The sequence below is a fragment of the Ictalurus furcatus genome, chromosome 10 (assembly GCF_023375685.1).
Source record: "Ictalurus furcatus strain D&B chromosome 10, Billie_1.0, whole genome shotgun sequence".
Classification (NCBI taxonomy): domain Eukaryota; kingdom Metazoa; phylum Chordata; class Actinopteri; order Siluriformes; family Ictaluridae; genus Ictalurus; species Ictalurus furcatus.
The window spans coordinates 16926346-16942935 of NC_071264.1; positions in this window are offsets into that span (position 1 = coordinate 16926346).

The window sequence follows — 16590 nt, forward strand, 5'->3', positions numbered from 1 at the left end:
GTTTTGCTCTCTTGGACACTTGGATGGCTGTGATTTCAGGGTTAATGCTCTCTGGACGATAGGGCAAACACTCTTCTGTTGCACCAAGACATGTTCGGTGTTTCTTTACTTTTATAAACTGGAGCTACAAGGCTACTTTTTATAAGAAAACCTCTACATAAATACCTTCCTCAAAACACTTAAGTTTTTAAAGACACCTTCAAAGAGAAAATCAGATAGAATGATGCAATATGCAAATATGGTCTGAAAGGAGAACTCAGAAAATGGCTTCCTTTGATTGGCAGTACAATAAAAGTCAGCCTTGCATATCCCAACCACTGAGAAAGTCAGTGAGAGGTTGCGAGAGCTCAGGTATTTTATTCAGCACTGACTCAGATATTCTGAATAAAGTTATTCAATCCTGTTTGTAGTGAATAGAAGCCAAATTCCTGGGATCATAATAATAACCTGGTGAAACAAAGGACACAATTAGCTCCTGTGTTCACTCTATATTGCATTCTCTCTCTACCTCACTTCCTCTCTGATTCTCACTCCTTTTTTTACTCTTAAGTACTTGTCATTACTTTCTAATTGTTTGCATCATGTAGAATTTGGAGTATAATTTCACAAATCCCCTACCATCTCTCTCTCTCTCTCTCTCTCTCTCTCATTCTGTTTCAGGCACGCAATTAACTGGAGCGTTATTTCTTATTCAAATGGAGGTAATTATTCAGCCCCATGTGCTGTGAATAGAGACGAGGCTCAGGCTCAGGTTGTCGTAAATCTGAATGTCTCTGCTGCCCTCTTATGGCCGAAGATAAAACACTTCCTTTAAATCGACCCCGAAAATGAAATATATAAAGTAAAATAAAATTGTGTACCCTCCTGAGGGCAAATACAAATAACATATTTGGTCAAGCAAACATTTGATCATCTTTGAAACAATGCCTATTAATGAAGGTGATCATCTCTATTATCAAATGACTCATAAAATTGACATTTTGTAGTCATTTTCACAATTTATATGAACAAAAAAACAGATAAGCCATATTGAATAAGTACACCCCTATATTTATCACACCTTCAAATCCATAAAATTAGAATCAGGTGTTGAAGATGGGGTGCCAGTGATTAGAACCTGCTTAGTGAGTGCAGGTGAAACCTGTCTTATTTATACCCCTCTCATATCTAGTGTCTGGTGTTCCCTTTGTTATTGAGGTGTTTCAAGATCTAAAGAGTTCTGTAAGGCCTTCAGAATTTTTTTTAAAGAGATTTAAAAAGAGCTACAAATTATTTGAAATACATCATTCCACAGTAAGGTAAATCATCTACAAATGGCACAGATTTCCAATGACTACCAATTAGTCCAGGCCATCTGATACAAAAAGAAGTCTTGTAAAAAAATAAATAAATAAATAAAAAATTAATGAAACCAAGATAAATCATGTCTTTTTTCAAATTTATCACCTACCAACAAAATTTAAGTGGAAAACTATATTTAAAGTTTAAAATAAATAATAAAAATAATAAAATAAAATAAAAATAAATGTTCATAATTTATTGTAAATGTTTTATTAAAGAACATTGTCTTTAAATAAGTGTATACAGTGCGTCCCATATATTTAAGCTGAAAAGATAATTCCTTGCATATCTATATCTCTATCATGTCTTTTTAATTTTAGAGTGAATTACAGAAGTGCCATCTGTTTTTCCATCACTGCTCTGTGGTGTGATGTGTCAAGGGCACATGTTTACATGGACTCAGACAGGTGTTAGTGATCCTGTCTCAGAGTGTCAGTGTCAGGGTGAGTGTGTGGTTCAATAACGAGTCTCGGCTACCGTGAGAGTTCAAACACGGGGCAGTGCCGCCTTCCAAATTATGAAAATCTTTCACATTTAACTATACTGAGGTGTGAATAAGGTTGACTGCTTTAGCACAGGTTTCTGTCTGGAGAAACTAGGAATGCTATGATGTGTTTGGTATAAGCATGTTAACTTTGGGGGAGCTCTCCTGTATGAGAACTATAATTCTCCTGGTTGAGTTCCTGTTAGAAATTACATGAGCTGCATGATGGTGGCATCATTACATCATGTGACAAAAGCAGCAACAAGGAAAATATCAAAGGGGTTCAGGCTACAGTTGTGTTGCAACACTAATATAGCTTTTTAATATAAATCCCCTGAAGAAAGTGAAAAAAGCTGCAGAAATTTTGTCAATGAACCTGTTGTTCATTGACACCCTGTTGAACCTAAGTGTAAAGGCTGAAAGAAAAAAGAGATAGCGCTTAACCGTCCATTTAAAATCACTGTGCATGAAGTCGCTAAACCAGTATAACAGGGGATGTTGTGGTTTTGACATGCCATCTAGTTGATGTCACTTTTAATTCTCCTGCAGTGCATAAGGTGAGTGTGTGAACAATGCCACTCACATTGCCACTGCTTCTGCATGTGCAAGCATGCACAAGTATGACAAGAATATTTGAATAAGAATATACTGACAAGTATAATCAAGCCTTAAAAGGGTCATATGATGCTTTTTAATGTTTTCCTTTTCATTTAGTCTGTAATGTATCTGTTTGTGCTTGTATAAGATCTGCAAAGTTACAAAGCTCATAGTCTCCCACAAAGGGATTTATTCTATGTAAGAGAGAACACTGCTCCAGACCTGCCTAAAACGCCTCAATCGAAGCCCAGATATTACTTCCACAAATATCTAGGTCATAATTTGAAATATCAGCATAATGCCACCATAATTTTTTTTTCAATTTATTTAATTTTATTTTTTTAATCTGTATTTTGTGTTGTCACTTCAGGATATAAAGTTGTTACAGTGAAGAAGACAAATTAAACCATTTTAACATAGTATCTGAAAGTTAAGAGAGTTATAAAATAAAAACTTACCACTGTGAAACGTTCTGCACAAGTCGTGCTTGCAAAGGTGGTTCCGAATGAGCTGCTTGATCATCTGCATTTTCAGAATCTGACTCGGGCTCGAACTGATACGTTAAATCCGACGGCATTATTAACTGTGTTTATAATTGCTTTAGAAGCCTTGGATGCTGAACCTCGCAATTATTGTAAGGGGCGTCAAATTTCCGACACACACTTGAGGTTTCTGGCCAATCACAATGCAATGGGTCAGATGGCCAATCAGAGCACTCTGGGCTTTTTGGAAGGAGGGGCTTTGGAGAAACCTGACCTCAATCAGAGCATTTCAGGCAGACTAGGAATATAGGTACTGTAATAATGTGCAGTGTATGAAAAATAATGTGCTTTTTGAACGTTAAAGCATGTTAACCTATTCTATTACACCCAATAAACAAAATAATAAACTTTTAAAATCATCATATGACCCCTTTAATTGTCACATTCGTCAAGTATGTTTCACCTGCACACCACCAGGGAACCCCTCACCAAATTCTAGATATCCTTCCTCGGTTATAACATTCATATCCTGTTCATGTACTATTAAGTGGGGTCCAAAAGTCTGAGGACACTAGTTAAAATTCGTGTATTTTGCATTCATTTAAAAAAAAAAAAAATTATACAACAATTGTCATTACAAATTATAGTTCAGTAATATTATTTCAAGTATTTTCTGCCCATAGCCAGTTCAGGTATTTCATGTGTGCAACTAACGAAGCCCTTGATTAGTTGTATCAGGTGTAATTGAGACAACACCTGTTTTGCATATTTGTGCTGTTGTGAGAGATTCTATTCAGGGGGTTGAATCATTCTGAAACTGGAGAAGTCATTATAATTTGCATTTTCAGTTGAATTTGGGGAAACCACTTGAAGCATTTGTTGTGTTGAAATATTTCAATTGCTTTTGTTTGATTTGTTCACTGCAAATCAAATCAATTTTGACAATAAACCTGATTGCAATGGGGGTTGAATAATTTTGATTGCAACTGTATGTTAACAATATAGTTATTTTATTATGTTAGCTAGTTGGCAAGATAGATAGGTAACTAAAAAGAGGAATGACTGAAAAGAGGAATGCACTGCTTCTTCCAACTACTTTGTTCTTTTAAGTACATGTATATAAAAATCCATCCCTGCTACAACCTCCCTCATTGTGTTAAAAAAAGAGTGCTAATGTGATGAAGATGATACACACTTTGAGTGACTATCCAATGCCACAAATAGACGTGGAAATAAATTATAACTCATCCTTGACTTAGTGTTGTGTGTTAGGAAAGCCACATGGGCACTGAGGTGTTGGCATTCACACTACATGTGCCTGCTGCCAGTTAATCAGACAATATGACAAGCGGCCCAGCAGCCTCGACTGACAGCCTCTTAATTCAATTACACACAGTCACTGACTTGAGGTTAAATGAACCAGAACCAGTGTGCTGTTCTCTGCAAAAGGCCACCAGACTCACAGTGCTGTTTCTTTTCAGCTCATTTCTGTTTTGTTGTTTTAGTGTAACTGCAATAACTCTAATTCAATTTAATGCTTTATTGTTATTATTATAGTTTGACAATGCATTTGGCTCATTTATTCAACATGCAAATGGTGACCTAAGTATTATACAGCTCTGTCTAGATTTTAGTCAAAAATAACCTCATAAAAAAGGAACCTCATAAGCTTTATTTATTTATTTAGAATTGCGGCTTTTAGATGAGCATTTCAGCAGCCTATATTGTGTTACTGGTGTCACAACATTGAATTTAGTGTATCAATTCATTCTCTTGTGTTTCATTTCTTACTGCCTACAAAAATAACAATCTCTGCATATGGAGCACAATCACGGCCCGGAAAAGTGGTTCTTCCTGTTTTGGCGCCAGTGCTGGAGTAGTGAAAAAAAACTTTACCACTCTATTTGTTTACACATACTCTCTGTGTTGCGGCTAAACGTGTCTTTTGCATATGGTTTCTGTCTTATTCCAGATCTCTCAACATGATATCTTAATCTTCAGTTTGTTTGTTGTTACCAGCTATTGTTCCTCTCTTGGGAGATTTGGAATTTACTGTTATCATAACTATGGGTTTCTTGCTTCGCTGATTGCACCACCACGTTTCCTTTCCTTGGTTCTTAGCTACTGAGGAAGCGAGACATGGGAAGGCAGACTGATAGAATTGACAGCAAACCTATTTCTCAGATGTCCTCAGTCACTGTTGCATAACACTGATGCATAATGAATCTGCATATTAGGCCTGTTGGACTTGACCCTGCAAAAAATCTTAGAAAATTAAGATAACTTGAATAAAGGAATAGATACAGTATCTCACAAAAGTGAGTACACCCCTCACATTTTTGAATATATTTGATTATATCTTTTCATGTGACAACACTGAAGAAATGACACTTTTCTATAATGTAAAGTAGTGAGTGTACAACTTGTGTAACAGTGTAAATTTGCTGTCCCCTCAAAATAACTCAACACACAGCCATTAATGTCTAAACCACTGGCAACAAAAGTGAGTACACCCCTAAGTGAAAATGTCCAAATTGGGCCCAAAGTGTCAATATTTTTTGTGGCCACCATTATTTTCCAGCACCGGCTTAACCCTCTTGGGCATGGAGTTCACCAGAGCTTCACAGGTTGCCACTGGAGTACTCTTCCACTCCTCCATGAGGACATCATGGAGCTGGTGGATGTTAGAGACCTTGTGCTCGTCCACCTTCCATTTGAGGATGCCCCGCAGATGCTCAATAGGGTTTAAGTCTTGGCCAGTCCATCACCTTCATCCTCAGCTTCTTTAGCAAGGCAGTGGTTGTCTTAGAGGTGTGTTTGGGGTCGTTATCATGCTGGAATACTGCATACTGATCATGCTCTGCTTCAGTATGTCACAGTACATGTTGGCACTCATGGTTCCCTCAATGAACTGTAGCTCCCCAGAGCCGGCAGCACTCATGTAGCCCCAGACCATGACACTCCCACCACCATGCTTGACTGTAGGCAAGACATACTTGTCTTTGTACTCCTCACCTGGTTGCCACCACACACGCTTTACACCATCTGAACCAAATAAGTTTATCTTGGTCTCATCAGACCACAGGACATGGTTCCAGTAATGCATGTCCTTAGTCTGCTTGTCTTCAGCAAACTGTTTGCAGGCTTTCTTGTGCATCATCTTTAGAAGAGGCTTCCTTCTGGGACGACTGCCATGCAGACCAATTTGATGCAGTGTGCGGTGTATGGTGTGAGCACTGACAGGCTGAGCCCACACCCATTCAACCTCTGCAGCAATGCTAGCAGCACTCATACGTCTATTTCCCAAAGACAACCACTAGTAAAATATATATATATATATATATATATATATATATATATATATATATATATATATATATATATATATATATATATATAATTCAAAGACACCCTCATGAAGAAAACAAAGAGAGGAGGAGTTACCCTGCCCAGAGAAAGCCCGGGGCCCCCGTCTGGAGCCAGGCCCAGAGGGAGGGCCCGACTGCAAGCGCCTGGTGGCTGGGTTTGCCACGGAGCCCAGCCGGGCATAGCCTGAGAAAGCAACGTGGCACCCCCCTCTCCATCCTATGGGCCCACCACTCGTGGGGTGAACCATGGGGGTCGGGTGTGTTGCTACAAGGGTGGCAGTGAAGGTCATGGGCCTCAACAGACCAGACTTGGGCGGCAGAGGCTGGCTCTGGGGACATGGAACGTTACCTCTCTGTGGGGGAAGGAACTGGAACTTGTGCGGGAGGTGGAGCGCTACCAGTTAGATCTGGTGGGGCTTACCTCTACACACAGTCTCAGTTCTGGAACCGTACTCCTGGATAGGAGATGGACTCTGTCCTACTCTGGAGTTGACCAGGGTGTGAGGTGCCCGGCGGGTGTGGGGATACTCACAAGTCCCCGGTTGAGCGCCATTACGTTGGAGTTTACACCGGTGGATGAGAGGGTCGCCTCCTTACGCCTACGGGTTGTGGGGGGGGAAACTCTGACTGTTGTCTGTGCATATGCACCGAACACCAGTTCAGAGTACTCGGCCTTCTTGGAGACCCTGCACGGAGACCTGTATGGAGCACCAGCAGGGGACTCCATAGTTCTTCTGGGAGACTTCAACGCACACGTGGGCAATGATGGAGATACCTGGAGAGGCGTGATTGGGAGGAACGGCCTCCCTGACCTAAACCCAAGCGGGCGTTTGTTGTTGGACTTCTGTGCTAGTCATGGACTGTCTATAACAAATACCATGTTCGAACATAAGAAGGCTCATAAGTGTACGTGGTACCAGAGCACCCTAGGCCGAAGGTCGATGATCGATTTTGAAATCGTATCATCTGATCTGAGGCCGCATGTTCTGGACACTCAGGTGAAGAGAGGGGCAGAGTTGTCAACTGATCACCATCTGGTGGTGAGTTGGGTCAAGGGGTCGGGGAGGACTCTGGACAGACCTGGAAAGCCCAAACGGGTAGTGCTGGTGAACTGGGAACGTCTGGAGGAGGCCCCTGTCCGCAAGATCTTCAACTCACACCTCCGGCGGAGTTTTTCTGGCACCCCTGTGGAGGTTGGGGGCATTGAACCTGAGTGGGCAATGTTCAAAGCCTCCATTGCTGAAGCTGCGGCGGAGAGCTGTGGTCTCAAGGTCTTAGGTGCCTCAAAGGGCGGTAATCCTCGAACATCCTGGTGGACACCGGTGGTCAGGGAAGCCGTCCGACTGAAGAAGGAAGCATTTTGGGATGTGTTATCCTGGAGGACTCCGGAAGCAATTGTAAGGTACCGACAGGCCCGAAGAGGCAAAGCAGCGGGTGTGGAAAAAGTTTGTGTTTTGTTGTATTTTCTTTTTTCATGCACAAAGTTTGTTGAGAAATAGTTCCTTCTTCTAGAAATGTACAAATGAAATTAATTGAAGTAAAAGTCTTGGCCTTGAAAAAGATCTGGACTCAGCTAGTTGGTTTTGGACTTGTCTTGACTACAGCACTACTGCATATATGCACTATGGTGTCATTATCATAGGCTACAGTAAAAAAAAAAAAAAAAAAAAAACTTTTAGGAAGAGCCTCTGTATCCTTGATCTAGAAGCATCCAATACCTTTGTTCTTTGCTACTTTCAAGTGACAGAAGATGGTGGACGTTCATCAATTTCCAGGCCATGGTATAAAACAAGGAAGCATCAATGAGTTTTGAAAATATACCCTTGTACTTATTTACATTTGGACTGATGGTCACCCCCTGCTGATCTCGGATCAGTGATGTGTTTATTTATTGGATAATTTTCATGATTTACTGCCTATACACACCATGGGGTCATTATACACTGAATAAACATAAAAGAAAATATTATTGCCATTGTACATCATACGTTAAATATTTTGGGTTTTTTTTTTTAATCGTATATCAACTAAATATGGATTAAACAACTATATTCATTACCAGGACCCTGTTCAGGGTGTACCCCGCCTTGTGCCCGATGCTCCCTGGGATAGGGTCCAGGTTCCCGTGACCCTGAAAAGGATAAGCGGTATAGAATTAGGGTGGATGGATGGATGGATGGACATTACCAGGAATTGTTTTAAAAAAAACTAATTTAACAGATTTTAACTTATATAATTTATTACTAATTTAATTACCATTATTAATTCAGCTTCAGTAACCATTTCATCTTTGATGTAAAAACCTTGAATCTCTTTGTTCCTTTTTTCCTTCAATACATATAATAAAAATATGGTCTTTTTTTATGTATATATTTTGGGTATATTAGATATTTTGGGCTGATAGTCATCCTTTGCTAATCAAAGATCACTGATGTGATGGTTTATTGGATAAATTTAATGATTTGATGCAATAGAATTAGAAAAATAGCATTAGAACATGTTGGCACAGTATGTTTACAGCCTGCACTCCCAAAGGAAGTACAGGCAAATTTTCTTGAATGACTCTCTCAAAGATGATTATGGTGTGTTTATGGGTAAAAACAAATAAATAAAACTGAACTACTGGAAAGCAGTGGCAGAATGCGTACAGGGTCTCTGTCAGGCTTTATCTGGGTACTGCGACAGAGAAAGAGTTCAAACACGTTTGCCAGGAGAGAACATTCCTTGGCAGGGAGTTGTGCTACTTCATAATATATTGTATATACTACTGCTACTTTACAAGATATTTTGACAATCTCCAGTAAAAACAAAACAAAACATTGAACTGCAACTGTTTAATTGATTGTGACACTGAAGATTTTCCCATGTCAGAAAACGCAAAGTTACAGCTTTACCGCTCACTGTTACAACCAGCTGAGACTGGAGCCTCCTTCCACAAAGTTTAAATAAACCACCTCACAGGAAACATCATCAGAGCAACAATTACATATACTTTTTAATTACTTTATGTGTACATTGTTACTAAGGAAACAAAGTATTAGAATGAGCTCATTAATATAAACCTGAGAAACCTGTTGTAGAAAAATAATCAACACCATCTGAGCAATCAGAATCGAGAATTCAACAGCACTGTAGTATAAACTGAAAACCAGTGGCTAGAACTTCAATTATCAGACTTTCTTTTGTATTTCCTTAACATGCATAATTTTGAAAACATGGATTATATCCATAAAAAAATACCCTTGGGGAAAATTTCAGTATTGTCATTCTTGCATCTACAGTATATATGTGTCATATGGGTTCTACCTAAAGACCAAATTCCTTATGGTGATAAGCCATCTGTGCAGACCTTCCACAGGAATGTGTGTGTGTGTGTGTGTGAGACAGAGAGAGAGAGAGAGAGAGAGAGAGAGAGAGACTTAGTGTTGAGGATAGATCCTGCACATCTCTGGTTTTGCATTGATCTCAGTTAATAAATCAGAAATATTCATGACAGCAATGGAGGGCTTCTTAAAACCTTAAAGCTCCTTGCTGTGCTTGAGATGTTAAGAATACGCAGCTTTATTATATCCCATTAATTCTTTCCAGAAGTGGAATCTCTTTGAAGACATTCAGTAGCTTGCCTCAAGGGGAAAAGCAGAGCCCCTTATAAGGATGTGTTTGAGAGTGAAGGAGAACGTACACAGTCTATATGTGCAGTTAGCAAATGCTGAACAGGATAGGATCGCCTCTTCACATACATAACACTCATGGGTGAAGCAACAAAATGGCTGCTGCTGTAGACCTCGAGAAACTCAGTTTGGATGACTGCCATGGCTGTGGTGAGCTACAGTTGTTGGGTTTTATTGACATGCCAATTGGCAGCATTCACTTTTGTATTTTCCAAAGTACCAGAGTTAATTACTGTCTCAAATCTAGTGCTGCAGGAGACTAATCAGTCTTAAAGGAATAGTGATCTAATGTAAGACTGAGTATGATAGTTTATTGTCATTGTATACAATACAATGATATTTAGTGTGGCAACTCTCAGAGAGCAACAAAGGACTCTTAAACATTACACTTAAAATGAATGGGTTTTAAAAATAGTGACTTAAGAATAAGTAAAATGAAGTACACTGTAAAATATATACAAATATTGCACATGAGTATATTGCACTTGATTATTGAAATTTATATATTGCACATTGATATAAAACCATTGGAGGTATATTGCACGTTGATAAGAAGTGAAAGAGTGTATTGTAATGCATTTATGTTTTTATAGCACAGTGTTTTTAAGATAGGTTTGAAGTAGCCCTCAGTCCTTAACAGCCATAGGGGATTGGGCAGGTACTGAGGGTGATGGCAGCTACAGCTCTGGGGAAGAAACTGCACTTTTCTGTGGGACTTGCTGACCCTGTACGTCTTCCCCAATGGCAAGGGGAAAAACATTCTGTGTTCTGGGTTGGTGGAGTCTTTGATGATGTTGCTAGCCTTTGTGTGTAATCGGCTAGCATACACAACATCCAAGTTCGGGAGGTCAGAGCCTATAATCCACTGTGCTGTTTTAACTATCCGGAACAAATCTGTGCAGTTTTCCCCAGTGCAGCCAGCATACCACACTGTGATACCATAGGTGAGTATGCTTTCTATGGTGCTGCAGTTGTAGTTCACTAAGAGCTGGCAGGAAGTCTGGCCTGCTTAAGTTTCCGCAAGAAGAATAGCCTTTGTTGTGCTTTCTTCACCAAGTAGGAGGTATTGACAGAACATGTGAGATCTTTTGTTATGTAGACTCTGGATCTTAATGTCATTAACACTCTCCACCTCCTCTCTGTTTATAGCCAAGATAGGATCAGCATCTTTTTTGATTTGCACTATAGCACTGAAACATTTAGGCCAGTGATGCTAAAAAGTAGAGTCGGGATACACGATCTCGGACTCGGGATCGTACTTGATTCCAATTATGAACAAACTTGGACTTGTAACGCACTCGGTTAAATTTGTACTCGAACTTGACATGGACTCTGACATTTTGGACTCTGAAATGTTTCAGAGTACAGTCGAGTCCGCGTCATGTGTAACATGAAAAGAAAGATAAAAAATAAATAATAACATAAAAGTAAGATAACATGAAGTTAATGAATGTCTCCCTGCCTGACCAGGGGGCCGCCTCATCGTGGGAGTGCTGAATTGAGTTTTCTTTAGCAGCTAATAATGCTTAGACAGTCAAATAAATACACACACATCATGTCAAAATGCAGGTCTGGGCAGGTCTGGGCAATGTTTGTATTCATGCAAACACAGTCAATTATATCTTAAAGTGAATGTAAACAGTTGGGGGAAAATCGGATGTGTGTCAATACAGTAGATTGGATCTGTGCATTAGGTCTTAAAATGACAGCAGTCTAATAAACCTACTGCTGTCTATGTCATTAATGTTAATCAAACATCAAAAGACTAAGAGAAAATCACTCACTCACTCATTTGACTGAATAACTTCTGTAAATTTAATAAGGATCAAGTCTATTTAAGTAATAAGTCTAATATGTCTATTTTATTTGACATTTAAATGCTTTGTTCAATTTCCATAGCATTTCTTACTTGAATACTACTGATAGACCTACCTGAGAAAACATATTGTTATTGTGAAATAAGATTGTAGTCATATTGCCCACCCCTAAACATTAGCATTTGGTGATTCCAGTCTTGAATTTCACGGAAAATGTGAAATGTTCTTCTTAATATAGTAAATATCATAAACCGCACTGATAGGGATTTTTATTTTTCATTTTAGGAATTAAAATGAAAAAAGTTACAAGAACAATGCTGTGTTCAGAAATGAGTTTGTTGTCATTCATAGACAGATTCAAAGCAGTAATAAAGCATGATTCTTTAGGTTATGACATGCTGCTAAATGTAACTCTACTCTGTACTCTCTCTCTCTCTCTCTCTCTCTCTCTCTTTCTCTCTCTCTCTCTCTCTCTCTCGGTCTCTCTCAGCCTACATAACTGTGGGGGAGACGCATCAAATCACTGAAATGTCAACTCGAAATGGAGGACACAATATAGTGTGATACAGTAACACAACAGGTTCATTTGTATTTTCATATACTTGTAATATAATTAAGTTCTACCGCTATATCCATTTTTTTAAACCATTTTTTGATAGGAAACTAGTTGAGGCCAATGACATGAAATAAAAATATTAAATGGCCATGGCAAGATGTAATAATGGTATTTTTGTTATATTTATGTTGCCATTGGTTTGTAAATGTTAAGATATTAATTTAACAGCTCAGTGTTGAGTTTACAATTGCAATTTCAAATCTTTTTCAATTTAATTACTTTCTGGACTCACACCAATAGCTAGAAAAATAGTCATGAAGTTGAATCACATTCATCCTCAGCACATAGTTTGGTGTCAGACACAGAGAGGAGGCGTGGCCTAAACTCAGAGAACAGATTGAAGTAATTTAGTAATTTTTTTAGCCTAACAGTGGGCTACATTAATCAAACTGGATATGAATACATTTATTCATAAGGTTTTGTAAATTTATGTATAAGGAAACTCACTAATTTGAATCTCGATTGTTCGGATTCAAATAATATAATTGGTGATCAGTTACTGCATTTTTATATATGGATTATGCTGACAAGTTTAAATCATTTATTTATTTCAACTGCAAACACCAATTTAGTAAATATTTTTTATTTATATAAAATATTAAAATATTTTCATTTGTTTCATGTTAATGACTTGAAGGAAAAGCAATCCAAAACAAATCCATAAATGAAAACAATTAAAGTTAGTCTGTATGTACACTTGGCCAAATGTTTGTGGACACCTGACTAGAGTAGAGAGCAGAGTATTTTTGTGAATTTGTTTAACAAAAGATCAAAATGTTAAACAATAAAGAAAATTTTTCACAGCCTTCTTTGCTCATATTTATCAAGGGTGCCAATATTCGTGGAGGGCACTGTATTTAAGAAAACATTTGGTCACAGTGCCTATTAATAAAGTTGGTAAACTCTATCAAACGACACATAAAAGGTATTCAAGGTATTCAAGATTGGGTGCCAATGATTAGACCCTGCTTAGGGAGTGCAGGTGGAACCTGTGTTATTTATACCTCTCTCATATCTAGTGTCTGGTGTTCCCTTGGCTATTGAGGTGTGTGGTGTCATCATGCCAAGATCTAAAGAGTTCTGTAAGGCCTTCAGAAAAAAGGTTGTGGATGCCTATGAGTCTGGCAAGGGATTCAAAAAGATCTCCAAATTATTTGAAATACATCATACCACTGTAAGGAAAATAATCTACAAATGGCACTGATTTCCAACAATTGCCAATTAGTCCAGGACCAGCAAATTCAGCCCAAGAGCAGACCGTCTGATGCAAAAAGAAGTCACCAAGAACCCCAGCATTTCATCACAGGATCTGCTAGTAAGTCTTGAAATTGTTGGTGTCAAAATGCATGCTTCTACAATCAGAAAGAGATTGCACAAATTTGACCTGCATGGGCAGAGTGTCAGGAAAAAGCATTTGCTGTCTACCATTTGCCTATGACCATATAGGCAAAGACCAGGCCTTTTGGAATAATGTGCTTTGGAAAGACGAATCAAAGATAGAGTTGTTTGGCCACAGTAACAGCAGACATGGTTGGTGCAGACCCAAGATACCTTTCATGGATTTCATTGATTAATTCTGCATCATATCAAAGAGTGCTTGAAGATAATGTGAGGCCATCTGTCCAAAAGTTGAAGTTGAACCGAAAGTGGACTTTTCTACAGGATAATGATCTGTGGCCTAATGGCCTAGTCAAAGCCCGAATTTGAATCCCATTGAAATGTTGGGGGGGGGGGGGGGTATTTTGAAAAGGGCAGTACATGCAAGAAAACCCTCAAACATCTTCCAACTGAAAGAATATTGCATGGAAGAGTATGTCAAAAAAGGCAACATTTTCCATGGGGTTTACTTAATTTTTCACATTACTGGTTATAAATACAATCTTTTTAAATGCTGGGGTCTATTATGCCTCTCTGTAATATGTCAGATTCAGATACTGGGCCATCAGGCTGGAGAGAAATTTGAGAGGATCTGGGGAGAGACTGCAGTGAGAAAAGAAGACTGTGTTGTGTTAAAGTGTGGTGAGTTTTACATAAAATAGAATAAGTATAAAAACTGTCAAATGTTTATGGTTTCCAAATGGTGGGGATTTTGATTCATTACTTTGTTCATACAATTTTGTTCATCCAATTGTCTAGTGACAATTTCTGGAGATTAGATATTTAAATTAGTAGGTGGTGGCACAAATGACAATGTCCAAAATGTCAAATATCCAAATGTCTTTCATGTTGTGAGCAAGTCGCTGAATCATCGACTCAAGCTGATTAGTTAAAACACTGAATCCTTCATGACTAAAACAATGAATGTTAACAAGAACAGTTTGTTCACTTATCGTACCGTGGGTTCACTGTGTGCGATTTTGGTACAATAACATATCCAGCGATAGAATGATATGCTCTATTCATATAATTAAGTTGCACTGGCGAGAAAAACATTTAGTCACAGTTTAATAAAATCTTTGTCTTAGCTTATACCTTTTACCTCTCAGCTTATTGTAGACAGTACTTCTGTTTGCACAGAACATCAAAGCCAAGCATCTCAGATGCACTCAAGAGACCACACAATCATAACAAATGGATAGTACCTTCTTCAAATTCAAAATAATTTTGTTCTTTTATAACACTAGTCTAGAAAATCAAGCAAATAATGGAATAATGTTTTTTAATAAACAGATTATTGTGCCAATATTACTCAAATCTAATCTTACATCCATCTACAACATAAGTGCCCTATTCAGCACCGGTTAGTTCTCATCACAGTTTTGAAAAATGCTAGAAAAGTAGGTGGTAATCTGCTGAGTGGAGGGGGTAGAGGGGAGACAACACAACAATGTCTTCTGATCCACACATATCCTGTGATAGCACAAATAAATGCACAGCAATTTTCATCTCTACTCTACATCAATAATATATGAACATGCTGTTGCATTTTTAATAACTTTTAAGACTGTTATTTTGCGACATTTACTGACAAATAGAAGCCGTTTGATTGGTTATACTCAAGGAGTCTACCAGTTACACACAATATGGAAGGATTGCATTTGTTTCAAAGACTTGTGTCTATGGAAGAGAATTTATACCATGCAGAAATGCAATCACTACACAGGAACGATGACCTTGGGGAAAGCCAACTCTCAAACTCTAGAGTGAATGGGCCTTTACACCAGGAAACACCTCGACTCGGGAACGAGTATCTCAACTACTGTATGTGATCTCTCAGTTTGAAGGGTCTGTCACAGGAAAGCTCGTCCACTTTACTTGACAAAATTAATTTGAAATTATAATCTATATAACATTTCTATATAACTTATAACATTAATTTCAATTTCTTTTAATTATGTAAATATCTATTAAGAATTTATTTTTTAAATAACATTTGTACAAATTCACTAGAGATCTATGGTTAGTGACTGAAACGTGGCGCATTAAGACTACATGTCAACCAGCTGTCACTTACAGTACAAGCCGTTTCTAAGCTGCTGCTCTGCACTGCTAAACTCTTGATTTGTAGCCACAATGTCATCTGACAAAATCACTATACAAATAAGTTAAACACAACGGTTGTAAACGATTGTAAAACGATCACTCAGAGAGAAAGTTAGAAGCGACAGAATATCTTTCTTATTTTTTCTCTCACACTGAATGTGCTGCTCCTCTCTGTCCCTCACTCAACAGAGTAGCCGCAGAGAGAGGTGTGGCTCCTGGGGGAAAGCAGGACCTTGCACTCACAGGGCTGAGAAGTGGACTGGAACTGTTTCTATTGAAATGAGTGAGTGCATAGCGGGAGGAGAGGGAAGGGCTGCAGCGGGGAGTCATATATTGAGTGAAAGGATTGTATTCGTCTTCTATCAAAAAATAAGCACTTTAAAAATATTTAATGATTTTGCATTTATTGACTTTTTATGACTCAAGCACTTTTTAAGCACCTCTGGATAACATTTTTTCAAGGTTTTCCAGTACTTACATTTCAAAGAGCCAAATTCAAGTACTTTAAGCTCCTTGTACGAACTCTGATGGAACTCATAAAAAAGAGTTTGAGACTCTTTAGTTTTTATTCATAGGAACTGTAGCAGAATTATTTCTCACTGTCATATGACTGTTGTCATAAACAGCAAATTTGAGATGAGCCGCAGGATCTATCACCGTGATATCCACTTTCAAAAGGAGCTTGTCTAACATGTAAAAATTGCAATCACTGTGGTCGACTGACAAGACAA